Raw genomic sequence first — 16,305 nt, forward strand, 5'->3', positions numbered from 1 at the left:
CAATCCTGGCTAGAAGTAGATCTCTAGTAGCACTCTTTTTCTGTTCTTTAAAGGGTGCATTACTGGAACAGTAAGATTCATCTGCATAGTTGTGTGTTAACATCGCATGTGCCCACTGCTAGTTATGTTTTATTTAACTGTGAATTGTCTATTTAGAAATCTTGGCTTGGAGAACTTCCCTTACTGTGTTTATAATTATGCACAAATAGACTATTTTTTGAGAAAACCTGATGTCATAGACCTTACTCTGGTGATTTATCAAAGAGACTCACATTCTTGTTTGATTAACAGTATTGCAAACAGACTTCAGACAAATCAACCTCTAAATGCATTTTTTTCTTTCCACCATGCTTTTTGTGTTTTTGCAACCGCTGGCTCAAGAGTTCACCACAAACACTTTATGAAGTGACGATATGTTAGTGACCTGTGCTGCAAAACAGAGTACCCATAGCCCGTTTTCACATACGCACTTCATTTTTTTTCCAGAATTTGAGGCAGACTGCTCGCGAAATCCTTTTGATATAGTTGTTCACACATGCACCTGTCAGCAGGAGACTAGCAGGAGGGAGTGTGAGGGTCTCCTGAGGAAACATGATGTGAAAAGATTGACATAGAAGTGGTGGATGAAGCAACAATGCTGAGTCCACTTCATGAAGCTATAATGAGAATATTTGCCTTTATATTAATGCTATGTGCAATTAGACAGAATGACAACATCAACAAAAAGAGAAGAGATGGAGAACCGACTGGAGAACAGAAAAAAACAATGCAGCCGGTGAATTACATGCAGGGAGAATACAAGTCAACTTCCACTCCCTCAAGGTGGATTCTCATGATTATTTCCAGCTGCAGTCTCACATAAGATCACTCCAACTTCACACTAATTTTACTGGGGAGCTGGCATGAGAAACTCTGGATAAAGTCATGATGAAAAAAATTAGCTGTTTGCATTCACACATACAGCTCACGCTATAAACTTCAGGAGTTTGTCATAAGTTTTTTGCAAGTGTGAAAGCAGCTTTACTGAGGGGCCTTTAATAGTTACCTTTGAAGGAAATGACAAAGGAAACTGTAAAGCACACTTCTAAAAGTCTTCTGCAAAACAAACCGTAAAAGCCTTCATATTCTCCACCCTCTGCTTTACCGTAACATCCTATATGACCAAAAATAATCCCTGCAGTTGATGACGTTATGTTTAAAAGGGGCCCCTGAATGATTTCCTCTTGTCCAACTTCCAACAGTTCCACTGAAGGCCAAAGTCTGAGCCCTCCGAGCCTCTTCCTCCTTAACTGGAAGTCATTGAAAGGACAATCAACCTGCAGAGGTGGAGTTGTAAACAACAGTAAACATGCTGATGAACTGGCACTTTGTTGGACATGTAGTTGTGGAAAAATATGTTTTTGTATTGGGGAAATATTTATTGTGTTACATAAGAAAGGAAATGGTTGACAAATGCTCAAGAAGCTGAACAATAATTGATAAGGAAAGTGCTCTAAGCAGTTCTATTGTGAGTACTTCAGAAGTTTGACTTTTTAAGGTGTCAGCGTGAAGGGGGAGTGTTTTTTCCAGATAGTATAATAAAGAGAAGACAGTTGCATAACCCTGAAACAATTTAGGACGTGACAACCCTTACAGTTGTCAAGTTTGAGTAAAGTGTGCACCCCTGCTTCTGATATGCTAAATAAAGGCACAATCACACTTAGATACAAAAGCGTTTATTTCCTGACAAGTACAGGGTAAAAAAAAAGAAATGCCATTCCTGACTTCAAGCTTTCTCTCAACACTTCTTCTGCTGCTTCAGAACGACGATTTTTATTCCTGAGTCTTCATTCAGTCTTCATTTTCACATAACCTATCTCTGTGAGTTTGAATAAGTTATTAGAGAAAAAAATACCCTTTAAGAGCCAGGTGTGCCTGCAGGTTGGTGTGTTGCTATTTACACAGCAGATTTCAGTGTTGATTCTGAGATCGACCGAACTGAAATGGAAGTCATAGTCGGATGTTGTTTTTTTGCTAACTGCTAGATTAGCCTGAAACTCCCAAAAAGTGACCATTGCTCCCAGCAGATAAATCATTGTTGGACCAACGCTAATGGGTTAACTCCTTGAAAGAAAGGATACGGCCAAGGGAGGTAAATGGAGTTTGTTGTTGTTGTTGTTGTTGTTGTTGACAACACTGTGTTTATTCAAAGCCAATATATTTCCCATCCATTGTTTAAAAAGATGAACATGACTGTGTTTTTTTTCTGTGGGCTAGTGAGTCAAACGTTCCCTGAAATGTTTTCCTGTAGCGTGCAGTGGATCCCTAATTTCTCCTAAACCACCTCAGTTCCCCTTCAGGTGATCCCGCTGCTCTGATGACCTCATAGGGCAGCTGATATTTGGGGATCAGACCTTTGTTTTTGTTTTAGCCAGACTCTGTGATTCCCAGAAGAATGTAAAAAGATGTGACGTAACATGATGCCTGTTGCATAATAAGAGTCTCCATAGGTATTAGAGGAAATAAGTCTAGACTGGTTTAAAGGTCAAACAAGGCTTCATTGTTGTTTTGCTCATGCACTGAGGGGAGCAGAGCTGCCCTTTTCCTCCTGACAGAGGAGGAAGTAAAGCCCTGGATGTGCTGTCCATGAATCACATGTCTCTTCCTGTACAGTATGAGCCTGGTCACCTTCTCTTTGAGTCAGCAGATTGAGCCCAAAGGTATCCTAAAAAAAGTCAGGGTACGCAGCAGCTGGATAAACAGGTTGGGTTTGTTTTGTGTGGTGATAAAACAACTATCCTGTGAGAAAGTTCAATGGGCGTCATTCACAAATTTTTATGAAGAAGAAATTGAGTCCTTTGCGTTGCTAATGAAGTTTCAGAGCAGATAATACATTAACCAACGTTTTCTTATGTGGGATTTGTTCTTACAGAGAAAACAAATCTGCTAACACTCAGTAGTGTACTTACGCACATTTGAGTACCAATGTGCCTGTGCAAAAAGAAATGATTGATCATTTTGTTGTCCTTATTTCTGTATCAGTATATTATCAAATTACATGAATACATGATTTTAAATGTTGATTACTTTTGTTTGTCTGGGCTGCACTAGCTCAGTCTTTAGGGGCTCAACATTTGATTGGTTGATTGATTTGGTTGATTAAGAGGGGCTTGGGTTCAGACCTGGAGTGTTGCTGGAGGGTTGTAAGTTCAATTTCTGGACACTGCCATGGTACCATTGAGCAAGGCACCGACCCCCTAAACTGCTGGAGGGCACTTGTTTGTGCGCAGCCCCCTCACTCTGACATCTCTCCCTATTAGTGCAAATCCATAGGATCCTGTTCCTGGCGTGTGTGTGTGTGTGTGTGTGTGTGTGTGTGTGTGTGTGTGTGTGTGTGTGTGTGTGTGTGTGTGTGTGTGTGTGTGTGTGTGTGTGTGTGTGTGTGTGTGTTACTGGCCTTTAGCATGTTCAGTAACAGAGTGGAAAGAAACGGAAATCCCCTCAGGGATTAATGAAGTAGGTCTTCTTCTTCATTTCAGTTATGCAACATTTCGACTGTAATGCAAAATGTAAATTCTGAATATAAACTGAAGGAACAGAATTGAAAATTCACATTTACACAACTCCCTGCCCTACATAAGAGTAATTTGATGACAAACCATATATTTATATATTTTTTAAATGAATGTCCATTAATTCTGTAAACATGTGAAATATGATAAGCAACTCTATTTCTTCCATTTTCCCCTTTTTGATATTGATTTGAGATCAACCTGTTTCATTTCACTTTATCTCGTTTGCATTCTTTATGAAAACAGCGTTTTCTGAATGAGTGATACCCATTATAAGTTTGTTGCATATATTTAAAACGTTTCTACTGATCCTGCTGAGTATAAATGAATCAGCTTGTTTGACGTTACATTCAGCATCACTGCCTCCATTTCAGAACTATTAAAGTAATGCTTACACTATTGTTTTGTAGTACTACTCTTTCAGTCCTGTGTGCACACCGCCCTGCAGTCTCAGAGTCTTTGGTAAAAAATATGTTGGAACAACTGGTATGAGCTTATCAATTTCAGAATGCAAGTGGGAACAAATCTTCAGTCTGACAACATGCTCATGAATCTGCCTCTGAATTTTCTGAGGAACTGTCTTTATCTCTGTTTAGATAGCGATTCTGCAAAAGTTCTACTGTCGTTATGCCTTTGATACATTGCATCAACAACGGTGTAATACTCGTGTCCCTTGTCTGGACTTCACATTGCTCTACAGTGTTGCAGAAGTGCAAGAGGCTTGAAGTGTAAATATACAGATGGAGCTTCACACACACACACACACACACACACACACACACACACACACACACACACACACACACACACACACACACACACACACACACACACACACAAACACACACACACACACACACATATGCACACACAACAGAACTGTTCCTACCTGCCGGCTCCGATGTTAATCATCCAACCAGGAGCAAAACAACTTCACCTCAGCATTCTGCCTCATAACACACTGCAGATGAGGTGTAATGTATATATCCTGCCTAGCACTGGCAATATGTAAGGAGCAAAACTAAAAAAATGTGAGAATTAGTATAGGAGAATATTGGTGTATGAAGCCCAGTATTTTCAGCTTGCATGTCAGCATGAGCTACAGAAAAGATGTTTCCTAATAATCCTTATTAAATTTATCTTGTACCATGTCTCAGGAAGATATTCTGCAGATCCTGTGGGCCAATCTTTCACTTTAATGGAAAACATGACTCGGTTAGGAGAACCGAGCAGTCACAGTATGTTGGCTGAATAATTGAAGCATTTATTACAATGGATCCACAGAATGTGTTACTCTGGGCAAGAGAAACAAACACAACACCTTGTAATTTACATTCTTAATCATTACCAGGCCAGGAATGCGTCTCCTGCAGTCTTGTAAAAGCAGATTGTTTGTCAGTGTTGTCTTTTTTATGGGCTCCTCGGTGAGTGGCTGTTCATACTGCGAAAAACAAAAAAACAGTCAACAGATGCAAACTGGAAATCTGACAGCATTACTTATACATGTAAATAAAAAGGCTGTTTCTGACAGGCCACTATTAGATACTTTCCAGACCAGAGTGTTTTTTTTTTCCATTTGTCTTTGGATGAACCAACTAGACTCTTTGTTTCCTTCTTTAAGACAGGAGTAAACATCAAATTTAATGAAGAGTGTGGGTTAGTGATGTCTGGAAAGAAGCTTACGGTGGTTTAACTGAAGACAGAGACCCACCACAAGCCACCAGAGTCCTGTGCAGGGGAAATACTTTAACATCAGTGGTATCAGGGCAGAAGAAGGGCTCCTGCTTATGTAATTGACTTGGAAGATGTCGGCTAATTATTCTCCAAGGGTAACAAAAGCCCTTTATTTCTCTAAAGCAGGAGCTTGGATTAGCTAGATCAGCAGTTTTGCGATGCCGGTGGGCCAAAACATTTCAAAGTCATGCTTAAATGCGTCTGAATAAAATAAAAGAGAAATGGGAATTTTAATAGAATGAACTAACAGATATCACATAACCCTTTGGCTCCAGGACAAAAGAGCATCTTTCATTATTTATTCATATTTAAAATGTGCACAGAATAATTTAGTTAACACGTGCTGTCGTCTTTAATATATGGAATATCTCTTAAGTTTTGTAAAATGGAAAATAGACTTGAGCTTGTATCTTTTCTGGTCACACCTACAAATAAACACATTGAGGCAGAGGCTGCTATGTAAAGTGACCATCATAAGTAGCTAATCCCATTCACACACCACAGAGGACGCAGCGGGAGCAATTTGGGGTTAAATGTCTTGCCCAAGGACACATCGGTCATGTGGCTGCAGTAGCTAGGGATTGAACCCCCTACCTTCCTGTTGAGCGACGACCAACTCTACAAACTGAGCCACAGCCGCCCCCCAAGTGTCTGGTCTTGTTAGATTGCATCTTTTATTATCTTTTTGTCAAATATCCCTTATTTCCTGTTTTATATTGATGCACCTTAGCTGTGTCTAAATTCAGGGGGGCTGCATCCTTTGGAGGGTGCATCAGCGCATCAAAGGCTTTCACATTTCAAAGGGTCCTTTCAAATTCAGCCGGCAAAAGCTTCCTCCTTTCCCCGGTAAATGAAGGATCTATCCAGTGCATCCTTCCTGGCCCTGCATATTCCTAGAATCAATGCACGCCAAGTTACACTAGCTTCCAGTGAGGATATACTGTATACCTCTTACATGTTTATGTTATACAATGCTGGACCCCTGGTGGTTAGTGCCATTAACACATGTATTTCAGAGAGGGAGATGATCTGTGTTGGATTCGCTCTCACAACTCAAAGTTCTCTGTTCAGTTTAGATGAGGAAGGTGCCTGGGTAGTGAAGCCCCTGAGTATGGTACAAATGCGAATCGGACCTGTCGCTGCTTTCCCGCATGTCGTTCCCCACTCTCTCTCCCAGGTTTCTGACTCTATCCACAGTCCTATCTCTGAAATAAAGCCATAAAATCCCTGTATACAGAATAATGCTCCACTAAACCCCCTTTCCACACAAGTTGCTTTTCACACTTGCACAAAACTCCTGAAACACTCCTCCGGGGTTGAGCTGCATGTGTGAACGCAAACAAAACAAACAAATTTTTCATTCACACTTTATCAGGAGTTTCTCCTTCCAGCCCCCTAGTAGAATTTCCTCATGAAGTCAGAGTGAGCTGATGTGAGAAGTCAGCAGGATATAACCAGGAGAATTAACCACGAGCAAGTGGGTGGGACTTGGTGGTGACTTTAATTCCCTTCTATCGTTGCACAAACACATACTGTATTCATGCGACCGGCGATTTGTTTTATGACACATAAGAATTGATACAAAGTCAAATCTTCTCATGAAAGCATCGTATATAGTCTCTTACTCCTCACTACCCGGGCACCTTTCTCCTCTAAACTGAGCAGAGTACTTTGAGTTGTGAGAGTGCATCCAACACAGATCATCATCCACTCTGAGATACATGTGTAAATTTCAAGCTCCTGAAAATATTAGAACATCCTGAAATTGTCTGGAAAATGTTATGAATGTATGTGTGAAAGAGGCTTACTTTTTTCTATTTCTGAGCTTTGTATCTTCAGATTTTCACTCAGAGGCTCATAGAGTATCTTTTTGTCTATCCTGTTGTAAACTTTGTTATTTTGCTCCTAATAGTGGTGAGGTCTTTGAAGAATTTAGCTTGCCAGTGATTAAATTAGGGACTCATCTCTAATTAAAGGCTATTGTGTGGATGTGCTAAAACATTAAACATCTCTCATGACAAGCTTTAATATAGATGCCAGACACAGACATGCTAAAACATCATTCTTTAAGGACAAGCTTAATACAGATGCCAAGCCCTGTTGCCGATGCTGGTGATGCTCTGTTTTTTTATCAGCTGTTTTTAAATGTCTATATAACTGAAAGCCTGCCATTAGCAAGAAATATTATCATATTTTTCCAACCAAACCGACATTCCTTTTTTTCACAATGAAAAGCCACCAAATGCAAGATTGTTCAACTGGCGGCCTGTAATTTTACACCCAACATCGCTGTTGCAGGACAACACAAGAAATGTGTTTTCTTTTTCTTTGCACAGTGCAGACAGCATGTCTTTGAGAATAAATTACAATGAGGTTTTTTTCTCTCTCCCTGAATGAACACATGGCAAGTTTGGCTGGAGTGTTGTGTTAGTAAGTGATGGTTCCACAGTCAAATCCCATGCTGCTTTTTTTCCACTGACGGACTCCAAGGCTGCCGCGTGGCTTCAGTTCTCAGATTTACTCTCTGGCTGCTTGCAAAGTGTTATTTTGCTGACGGAGCCAAGTTCTGCCTATCTGTTGCAGTTCCTCTCTCTGTCCTTGTCTGTCCCTCTCTCTCTCTCTCTCTCTCTCTCTCTCTCTCTATCTCTCTGTGTCTCTCTGTGTCGCTGTCTTCTGGCACGTGTTGCCACCTGTATTTGGCCTGAATTTTGCACTGAAGTAGCTCTGTGTGTGGTTTATCTGCACCACCATGTGATGATGAGGTCATCCTATGTTGTCATCATTTATTGCACGAGGACATGTAAGCTTCTCCATATGGCGTGGGTATACAAAACACACACACACACACACACTTACACACACTCTCACTCACACACCCACACACACACACATGCACAGATAAACATACACACGGATACAGTCATGCATTATGTAACAACTTTCCAAAGACTTACTTATTGCGGCACATATTCTATGCATTCATGTGCAGAGGAAGGACATGCACTATGCACTGTTTAAAAAATCATGTACAAAGATGCACATTAAAATTCCCCTTTTTTTCAAATCAGGGGTAAAGATTCAAACAATAACAGCAGAAACCCAAACTGGTGACAGGATCAGTGATAGGAGGAATCTTACATCAAATACATGGACATGTTCATTGTTACTTGCTGTCAGTTGTGTTGTTTAGAACAAGTGGAGAACGGACATTCAGAAAAATATATTTAGGGTAACGTTGAGTTAAAACTAACACTGTAGAGTCCCGTCTTTGAATGGTTTAAACCACACATATTCCCACATTCCTCCAGTAAGGAGCTTTTGATTTGTGTAGATTTTGGCGAGTGGTACGTCTTTGCTGGTTTTGTCCTGTATATTTGTAGGAAGAGTTTTACACACACACAACCTCCTGTACTGCTTTCTTTTAACAGTCAAATGTATCACTTATTGTGCTGAAGGGCTGTGAAATGTAAAGAAATGCCAGTTTCTTCACAGTGCTCCATATGGTTTTATCTGTCACCTACACCAGCAGCAGTTACAGGCAATTACAAAAGACATTGTTTGCTTTTCTAGGTCATAAACCGACATTATGTTTCATAACTATTTCAGAACTCCTAACAAGGGCCTTAAGGAAATCAAACACCAACAGATATTCAGATAAAATGACTGTGTTTATGTCACACCTTTAAAGACAACAGCAGGTTATCTACAGTGATTTATCCAATCTGAAACCCAGAACCTCCTCACATTTCTTGCAGTAAATCCTCTTGCAACCCCACTTTCATATGATATGCATGCAGATATTTAGGTGGAAGCCTTGATTTGCCTTGTGTAATTTTATATATTATATCATATAAATTATGGAAAATTATGAGGTTCCAAAAACAATTTAAGAAGCGCTTAAGGACCTCTTAGACACCGCAATCCATTTGGTCTAAGAATAAAATGTCAAACGTTTTTTCATCATCTGTATTCTAGTTATTCTCTGTTTTCTTTTTCTAAATAGAAAAACAACCATTTAAAAAACTTTCCTGATCCTTTTTTGACTATGAATTGGTCAATCACCTGGTATGTCAATAAGAATTTTAATATTTTAAAATCAATCAACCATTTGTAAAAACCAAGAACCAACAGATACACAGACTTCTATAATACATCTAAAATGAAAAAATCACCTAAAAAGACCAAAATGTCACATTTTGAGTAAGAATAGTAAAAAGTTAAAAAAAATGTAAAACCAAAGTCACATTTCCAACAGATTTGGTGTCTCCCTTTTGAGTTTTTATATCATGCATTCTTGCTCTCTCAGGTCAATCCTTCTCTGGTCCCAAAAATGCCAGACAGTAAGCAAGAGGGGTTGTGCCTCCGATTCCCTTCAGTCATCGACCCTCGGGTGCTCCCAAATTTGGCGAGGAATGAGGTCAGTGTGACTCCTTGTCCTGGCAGGCTGCTCCCTGCCGAACTCTGGAGGTCAGCAACTCAGGACTCACATGCAGATCTCTTGCTATTTACTTGAGAGGTAACACAAAGAGGGAGGACATGCATGATGTTTGTGTCCTGTAAATACTCCTGATTATTTCAGTGATCACTGAACCAGCCTACTCATGGAGAAAAAGTGATCCCTGTTTTGAAAGGCTGACAATTGACCTACTTTAACTGGATTTTAATTGTCTGTGTTTGCCAGGTGAATATGCTCATGGGGTGTTTCTGTTTGCTGCTATTTATATTGTACAATCACAAAATGACTCATTCATCTGAATATGGTCTCAGGCGGAAAACCAGACTGTGACGCCAGAGTTAACAGTGACAAATACATTATCTGGTTTGATGACTTGGTGTATATCTCTGAATTGTTCATCAGCTAATCCTTATGAATCATACACACCAACACCGTGTGAGCTGGGAAGAGCGTTTCAGCATGTGAGTGGAAATATGTGAGTGTGTTTGATTGTGTATTTTTAGGGAACTCCTCTTTTACACCATCTGCCCACTCCTTTAAAGACAGCCGTCTAGATGCCAACCTCCCTGTCATCATTACCGCCATTCTTTTCATTCCCACAAGGCCGTGCTTCCTCTGCCTTTTGCCTGTCGACAGCCCCCGTGGTTACCCTTTATTTGCCCTGCCCCCCTCCACACTGGGCCCACTGACCTACTAACCAGACAAACCGCTTCCAACATCCCTGTGTGTGAGGGTCTCTGCTGCTGCTGTGTCACGTGAGGGTCACAATCCTATATTTATGGAGCAGGAAACTGTCTGCGTGTTACACGTGAGGCAAAGGGTGCCATTTATAGCATTTCAACAGCTGGTTTATTCTTTCTGATTTAACAGTTTATTGCATTTCCTCAAACTTGACATTGACAAACACAATCAAAAGCAGTTACATGAGTAAATACTTCATAAAATGTCTAACTTGTTTATCCTTAAACCAACAGGCTGCTTCAGTGGGAACACATTTTATCTTGAGTGTCGGTGCCCCACATCCTAAATTGGCACCAATAATTTCACAGGACATTTAGTTTTCCTGTCTCTAGCCTGTAACAGACAGTACATTACACGCAGCTCACTCCGACTCCACACAGTAAAGTTTCTTGAGGGCTAGCATGAGCGTCCATTTGCGTTCACACATGCATTGTAATTTTTGCCATTCCACTTTGGCCATAAAATGTTTTAAAATAAATCTGCACTAATAAGTGAATTGAGAGGCACAGAGGGACCTGATTGTCCCTGCTCTCCTCAAAACTTGAACAAACCTTATTTGTATTGACTACAGAGTTTCTCTGCTGCTGGGCAGTGTGTTGTGTTTGTTTATCTGCACTGTTGTGTTTAAACACTGGGGTTAGGGGGGTTTCAAACAAGTCACATGTTGCCCTTAGGAACTCTTTATGTTGAAACAAGTCCAAAATATTTGCTTTGTCAGTATGCAGCAGGTTAGAGCATGCACAAGTCAACATATACACTGAGAATCCCTCCAGAAATATCAATTACAGCTGCCATCTTTTATCATAGGTGAAATAATCCCACTTAAATTGGAAATTCAAGACACGAATAGCCCATTTTAACATTTAAGTATGTGGAAAACCGCCATGTTTCTTTATTGAAGTTCCTGGTTTGTTGACTTCATGCCCTGATTTTCCCATGAGACTGAATCGGTGAAATGTAGTACCTTCACCCTCAGAGGATGCGGGGTGACGGAGGCTTGGCCTGCTTGGGCATGCCACAGTGTAATGTGAGTGTTAGCCATGTATTTGTGGAATGTGTGCAACTATGTGATCAGGCTTATTATTTTGGTATGAGAGAAACAGGCTGGAGCTGCAGTAACTTTACACCCTCTGGCTGCTTTAGTGGTCACTTCACAAAGACATTTATTTTATAAAAGAAATATAATGAATGTAGTTTACAATGTGTGCACAGTAAACTCCCAGTGTGGTGTCACTAGAGGCTCATCAGTGTTAGTGGAAGTAAGCATGTGTACACACTTGTGTATCATGGATCATGGTGTTTGGCAAAATGAGAAGGCTCCACACACTCACAGTAATGCTCTTAATCCACCTGCCTCCACGCTGTCTCTGAGCAGAGGTGTGTGTGTGTGTGTGTGTGTGTGTGTGTGTGTGTGTGTGTGTGTGTGTGTGTGTGTGTCTGTCTGTGAGTGTGCATTAGCCCTGCCAGAAGGCCAGGTGGGATGTTCACAGGGTATTATGTTGGGAAAATATTTCCCCCTGGCACAGAGATGGTTTAGCTTACAGAAGATGTAAGTAGGATTGACCGAGGAGGGAAAAGAAAGTTGAAGACAAAGCGTAGAGAGACTAAGAATGCAGGACTGTGGTTGTTGGTTTGAACCTGGTAAAACACTGTAGTGCTCAGTCAGGATGATGAGTTTGGCTCTGGTGATGTCAAACTTTGTGAAGCAGTTTTCCTTCTTTTCTTTACCTGCTTTATTTCCAGAGTGCTTGAACAGTGTGTATGTGTGTGTGTGTGTGTGTGTGTGTGTGTGTGTGTGTGTGTGTGTGTGTGCTTGATCTACAACAAAGGAGAAGGCAAAAATCAAACACTCTCTGTATTAATATCACCAGCTTTTCCTTCGCTAAAAGGCAGAATGTGTTGACCAGAGTGTAAAAAAAATCCAGACAGTCATATAGCACCACCGTGTAAGCATGTTGCAGCAGACATGTAGCCCAAGTCACACCCAAAGTGAGCTAAATAAATACTAATTGTGCCAAAACAATGAAGATAAATTAGGGTCCCGACTTAAAGAGCCCATATTATGCCCTTTTTGGGGTTCGTATATTTAATCTATGTACCTACTTTTGTACGTTCACAATAGCTAAAGTTAAAAAAAGTGTCTGTTTCAACATGAGCTGCAGGGCTTGCCACAACGAGCCAATGGGCTTAGATCAGTGATCTGATACTGACAATGACGCCGCACTGACAAATCTTTTTTCGAGGGGGGCTAGAACCGAGCGTTACATGCGGCTAATGCTGCAGCTAACAGAAGGACGTAGGAGAAGCGGCGTTTCCGCGGACTTTGAATTTTTGCACATAGATGTGCCTAAACATGCACAGGACACTTGGAAAACACACTAAAGAGCATATAAAACCAGAAAAAGCAGAATATGGGACCTTTAACCATTGTAAAACATTCAAGCACTGCAGATACGTATAGGCTAGATATCTGTGTACTTGTCTGCTTTCTAACTGCTAGTGCGTTAATCACTTCCACGCTTATCGCTAGCATGCTAATCACTGGCATGCTTACAGCTTACAACTTCATGAGCTTCATGACATTACAACTTCTAAGCACAAGAATCAACTGAATCAAGGGGACTTTGTGTGCTTACTTTACACTCGGGAACAGATCAGAACACACTGCAGGATATTCAGGCTAAAACTATGAAACAACTAAAAAGCTAGCTCTGAACACTATTTATATCTAGTGAAGACTGGGTTGTAGAAGGTGAGCAGACCTTCACTCAGATGACAGGGAGGAGCTGTGATGTCGTGAGACAGGGAGCCTTTGTTAGAGAAAGTGAGAGAAAAGTGATCTATAATTAGGAAGATGAATCATGTAAAGAATTTAAAAAAAAGGAACAAACCAAAAATGTTTTTTTTTATTATGTTAAACCAGCCCAGAAGGACTGGAGGAGAGTGTAGTTGATAGTGTTTTAGATTTAAGAAAAGGTAAAGAAATCTGATGACTCATCTGAAATATTTATTGTACTATCACATTGACTCCCACTGCGTGTTTTTAACTTCAGAGCTGCCCAGTGGAAGTCTTCTCCCTGCTGCTGCTGGGTCCGGAGAAAAACTGACCACTGCACGTGTGTGTGTTTCACTTTAGACAGTGGGTGTGAGTGTGCTCTGCTGTGTGCGTGTGTACCACAGGGGGGTTGGCCTGCTGCACCCCGCCCTGCTGACTCCTTTAAATAAGCAACACGGTGCGTGTTTGGACTGTAAGGAATGATGGCAGCTCAGCCAGCTACCCCTGGGAATATATATATATTGTGTGTGTATTTTGTCAAGTGTGTGTAAGTGTGCACAAACTCACTAAAGCTTCCCTTTAACAACTGTTTTGCAGGCCCTAATGACAGGATATCCTCAACCACCCCTCCTTTATAATCATATTCCCTTTTTTTTATTCCCCAGCAGTCTGTTATCACACTCACCTTCCCTGATTTTCTCACTTAGAACACATTGTTTATGATCTCAGAGGAGCTCATTGGAAAGCTAAAGGGTTGGTGTTATTAAAGCCTTAAGTTATTACCTGACAGAAATGATATGAGCTTACCATTTGGCTCAATCCTTAGATTCTACAATCAAGAGAGTTTTAAACTCATTTGAGATGTGTTGCAGCAAATAGCACGTGAAGTAGGTGTGGGTTTCCACCAGTCGTACACTAACGTGTAACGATTTTCAGTTTTGGAAAGTTGTAGTAAGACTAAGATGCATTCGTCCCAATTTTAACATTTCAATGATGTAGGAGGAGACAGTTTCTGAATACATCAGGCCTTAGGACAAGAAGTTCTGTTGACGTTTGCCAGAAGCTTTTGGTTTTTAGATTGGACTTCAGATTAAAAATAAGTTGGGCTGTGTTGTTTGGGGTTATTTAAACCAGATTTGATCCAGGAAGTCTAGTTTGAGTAATACAGCAACTTAATTGAAAGGTCTGCTTTTACATGACTAAGAGTGATATTAAGTAAGTGTGATATTGTCTTCGACTATGACCACAACACGGTCGACACTAGCTATAAATCATTCAGGTTATAAAGTCATCAATCAGGTGAGCTTGCACTTTTGCACTCTCGCATTCATTGTGCAACACCTGAACGTGATGATATCGCTTTGTGGTACGGAAAAAAGTTGAGCAATTAATAATGATATCTGGAAGCTAGTTTTGAATGTTTGCTTGAATAACAACTTGCATCAAAATGATGCAGTTATAAGCAATGTTGGGATAGTTACTCCAAAAAGTAAGCATTACTTTTCTGATTAGTCATTGTTCAAAGTAATTAGTTCCATTACTTTTGCACTACATTGTAACCACGTCACCTGAGATACACTGTCTCTTAGTTGCATACAAAGCGTCTCTCTTAGTACTTTCACACTTGCACAACATCCCACATAAACCTCTGAAGTTTTTTCGGGGTGATCTTCATGTGTGGAGTTTTGTGTGAATTTTTCACTCAGACTTTATCCAGAGTTTCTGCTGACAGCCCCCTACTATTTAATCTGCAGAATGCCCGAGTGAGCTGATGTGGGAACACAGCAGGATATAATCCTGGAGAATTCACCTCAACTAGTGGAAAGGGGTGGTGATGTTTATTATCTGTGATCAGTGCACGACAAGTGACTGTATGCACGCATCACTAAAATCTGTGTGCACATTATTGCAACTGCTGCGTTACATTTTCAGCGTGATATTTTCTGTTCACTAGTATGTTGATTTTGTGATTCTGTCTGACTACACACAGCAAAAGGCAAATGTTCTCTTTATAGCATGATTAAGCGTATTCTGTAGCTTCTTCGGCCAATTCCACGTCGTTCTTTTTGCGTCTTGCCACCAGCCGCCCCTTCTACCGTCCAACAGGGGCAAATGTGAACAACTAGATCAGAAGGAGTTCAGGAGAACTTCTCCTGAAATTCTCTAGAAATGTTTATCAGCATCATGCTCTGATATCTTGCAGTGTTTCCCCTACCATTATATTAGGGGGGTGGCCCGGCCTCCCCCGCCCCCCCTGAAGGTCAAGTTAAAAAAAAAAAAAAAAAAAAAAAATATTTTTGGGCTTTTTGTGCCTTTATTGTAGAGATAGGATAGAGTCGGAAATCAGGGAAAGAAGTCATTTAAGGATACCTTTCTGATAGAACAGGACAGCTGTCATTAAAAGTAACCCATGAACACCAAGATTCCTTCAAGTGTTTGTGTCGTCGTGTCGCCGTGTTGGCATGTCGGCTTGTCCCCACCCCCCCAACGCTGTAAACCTAGGGGAAACACTGTCTTGAGCTTCACTCAGGGTCCTGGGGTCTTTAGCTACTAGCTCTGTGTCAGTACGTTGCCTTTGCAGGTGTCGAGTTCACAGCAGTGGAGAGTTGTTTCTGGCATGGGCACAGTTTACACTTTACCAACACATTCTTGTCCTTTCGCCCAACGAATTTGAAGTGGTGTGAATATCTCCAAGCCTCTAAAGATGTCTTGATTTGATCCACTTTGCCATTTTCGTTTTCCTCCTCCATGGACTCAAGCCAATATCACGTGAGTAATGTCTTCTTCTTCTTCTTTCCATTTTATGGCAGGTGGCACTCTGCTTTCAGGTGCATTACTGTGTGTGTGTGTTGAAGTGTGGACCAGAGTTGGTTTGAGTTATATTCTGGTTCTGACACTGATTCAGACAAGTGATGCGTTTAGGCGCACATGAAAGGGACATTTGATATGTTTTTCTGTTCTCCAGTTATGCAGATACTGGTAGTGGAAGTACTTGAAGTAACGCAAAAAGATAGTCTTTGATTAGTAAGGAAGGGTAATGTGATTAC

General features: G+C 40.8%; 1 protein-coding gene across 1 annotated transcript in view; it reads right to left on the reverse strand.

Annotated features, from left to right (window-relative positions):
- The window catches only part of LOC132990158 (uncharacterized), a 411,085-nt gene that overhangs the window by 242,828 nt on the left and 151,952 nt on the right, over positions 1-16,305 (reverse strand). The window lies entirely within an intron of this gene.

Source organism: Labrus mixtus, chromosome 15 (assembly GCF_963584025.1).
Source record: "Labrus mixtus chromosome 15, fLabMix1.1, whole genome shotgun sequence".
Lineage (NCBI taxonomy): Eukaryota > Metazoa > Chordata > Actinopteri > Labriformes > Labridae > Labrus > Labrus mixtus.